This window comes from Xyrauchen texanus, chromosome 43 (genome assembly GCF_025860055.1).
Source record: "Xyrauchen texanus isolate HMW12.3.18 chromosome 43, RBS_HiC_50CHRs, whole genome shotgun sequence".
In the NCBI taxonomy this organism is placed as follows: domain Eukaryota; kingdom Metazoa; phylum Chordata; class Actinopteri; order Cypriniformes; family Catostomidae; genus Xyrauchen; species Xyrauchen texanus.
Genome location: NC_068318.1, coordinates 26,594,498 through 26,597,601, shown reverse-complemented (window position 1 = coordinate 26,597,601; position 3,104 = coordinate 26,594,498). Strand labels below are relative to the sequence as shown.

Sequence of the window (3,104 nt, the reverse complement as noted above, 5' to 3'; positions counted from 1 at the left end):
TTTAAGTGAAAGAATGTTTTTTTTTTTTTTTTAAATAGTTAGGTTGTATGCTGTGTCACAACCACTGAAATATATAACTGGATTATTGCACCGCCATCTTTGTATTCCCAAACATTCTGTACTCCCTATGGGTCTTAATGGGAAATCATCTGTATTTGGTGAGTCATTTTTCCCATCCAGTCACTTTAAAAAAACATGAAATCTGCATATACAGCATCACAATGCCATCTTCCTATACATGTAATTAGTTATTTATTTGGACTCTAATTTTTTCCCCTGCTTATTGTGAGTTTGAGTGTGTTATGTTACTCTTTATCACAGCAGCATTACCTTCAGCGGCACATGTGTGACCTCAACAGAAACAAGTTTAAGAAACTGAGGTAAGATATCAGTAGGCATTTTCAAACGTATGTTTTGTGGGCATTAAAGTGTTAATTCTGAATATATAATTATGCAGTGTAACATTTGTTTATGTTGAACATTCATTGTGGATATTTTCTTAGGCTAAATGAATATTAGCTATGTAGCTAACGTTAGTTTAGGAAAATAACCACAATGATTAAAAGTGTAGCTTTTTAAGTTAGCTATTTTGGTCAAGTTGGAGATCAACACTGGTGTTACAACTGATGAATAAAATGTGGCTTGCATTCATTCTCCATGTTTGATATGTTCTTTTTGCAGTGCAGGCCTGAACATGGTTCAACTTGCGGGCATTATTTCTAAAGTGGTCAATTGAAATTCACCAGGAGCACATGGATGTTGTAGAAGTTGAACAAGGTAAGTTTGCAGTCTGGATTTCAATAATCATCCCATTGAATGTTAGATCAAATCAGAATTGGTTTGCAACAGGAGGAAAAAGCTGTATGAGGAGACAATTGTCAGACTGGCTTCACAACGAGAATAGACAATAATAAGAGCAAAAAAGATTATACTATCTTGTTTTTATTTTCGATGTAGATGCTTTTGCAACATGCTGTATAATAATAGTCTTATAAAGTTACTGTGTTTCAGATAGTTTTAACTTTTAATGTTAATAGAAAAGTTGACACAAAAATGTCAATTTTGTCATCATTTACTTTACCTCATGTCCTTCCAAATCCATATGACTTTCTTTTGCAGAACCCAAAAGAAGGTATTTTGTATTCCATATAAGGAATGTAAATGGTGAGCAAAACAGATTGTTTTGCTCACCATTGACTTTCATTATATGGACATAAACATTTTTTTAAATATCATCTTTTGTGTTCCACAGAAAAAGTCATACAGGTTTGGAAGGACATGAGGTTGCGTAAACAATGACAGACTTTACATTTTGGGTGAAGTATCCCTTTTAATGTACAGTATGTATAATACACTTCTTATCTCTGTTTTATCTTTGTTACATATTGTTATAAAAAAGATGATTATTTTCTGAATATTAATTTTTAGGGATGGGCTCTTGCAGAGAGAGTTGCTGAAGGTAGGAACTGATCTTTATATCTTACTGATTTTTTGCAGTACAAGCTTGCCCAGAGTTTTCCTAAGCCGTTTGGAGTGTGATGCAGCACATATTTCCTAGGCAATGAAGTGGAGCCTGACGTTAGTGTAGCTTCCTGCAATGCACTTTATGAGTATGAAGATGTGATTGTTGTATGGTTCTAGGTTGAGCATGTGTGCCTCAAGTTCCTTGAATGCAGAACAACCATAGAGTTCCAGAACCATTGTGGAGACCCTGGATTTAAATTTGGTGTCAAATTCAGAGCTGGGCCTTGTGAGAGTGTGCTGTTGAATAAATCTCTCAGCTGTCTTGCAGACTTTCAGGATGCTGTCTGATGGTCTGATAAGTCCACCTCAGGACTTAATGTCGATCACCGTGTGTCCAAGTTCATCTTGGGAACAGCTCTCAAAACTGAGTGCTGATAAACAGGTAGTACATAGTTGTTTTAACTACAAAGCCTTCTATGTACCCCAACACAGATTCTTTGAACATGAACAAGCTGGGAAGACTTACAGAGAAGTTTTTCACTGTGTCTTCTGTTTCAGGCTGAACATCACTTTGCCGAAATGCCAGCATATCAGAAGGTGTTGCCTCCAGTACCCTCTGTGCTATCCAGTGGAGAACAGTTGCCACTAGCTCTGGCATGTCTTGCTACCATTGTTTTGAAAGCTGACTTAAATTACCTTGCTGTGGGATTGCTGTTAAATCCATTAGCAGATTTGACCCCACATATCTTCAATTTGATATTGTATTGTTCAGTTTAATAGTCCATTTTTGAGTGTATTTGGAAGCTTCTGTTATTGATCTAATCTATTTATGTATGATTTCCTTGAGTGTGCATAAATGTCAATAAACCTCGCCAATTATATAATGCTCACAAGCTGGTATGAAATGAATGCAAATGCATGGGATAATTACATTAAGTAAAGGTAAATTCATGTATATACTGCATATGAACTTGTGTGTATATATATACACACTATACTCCATTTTTATATTTGGTTCTTCTGTATTTATTCGAAAGAGGTACTGTCAAGTTACAATATCAACAAAAAGCTAGTCATTTTTATTAACAATCACTGATCTAAGTGATTGTAAAAAAAATAAACTCTGAAGGCAGAGAAACATTGCATCCTGTAACAATCTTCAGATGTCGCTATTGTATACTTTTGCTTTAAAAATCGTAATTTAGTCATTGATGTTGTATTTTTACTGTTGATTATTAAAGATTATGCCCACGGATAATGACTAATTTGTGCTTAATAGGTACATAGTCTGTATAATTACAACCTGTGGGCTGGGACGGATTACCGACTGGGCCAATGGGGCCAGTGCCCAGGGGTCCTTGACTACCAGGGGGCCCTTGACTGCCTGGGGGTGCCCTGGACTTTAAGGCTGTGCAATCTAGTTTGTTGACCCTTTTGGACATGAAAAACGATGGCCCTTGGAGATGATTGGCCCCAGGATTAGTTTCGCAGTTAAACGCAGCACTTTGGGTAATCTTGAGAGATTCATCTGTTGGAGGTCAATGCCCTCTGTCGGTAGGGAATAGTAAAATGGCCGCCAGAGCTCTTCCAGTGACTTCACCTACTGCTGGAAGTTTAGAATTATATGAACAAGCCAGTTA

General features: G+C 36.7%; 1 long non-coding RNA gene across 1 annotated transcript; it reads left to right on the top strand.

The window, feature by feature from the left end:
• Positions 1-684: 684 nt before the first annotated feature.
• Positions 685-1,758, top strand: LOC127635677 (uncharacterized). Its single transcript, XR_007969511.1, has 3 exons — positions 685-777; positions 1,429-1,459; positions 1,642-1,758. It is a non-coding gene; the product is annotated as an uncharacterized LOC127635677 (long non-coding RNA).
• Positions 1,759-3,104: the final 1,346 nt, after the last annotated feature.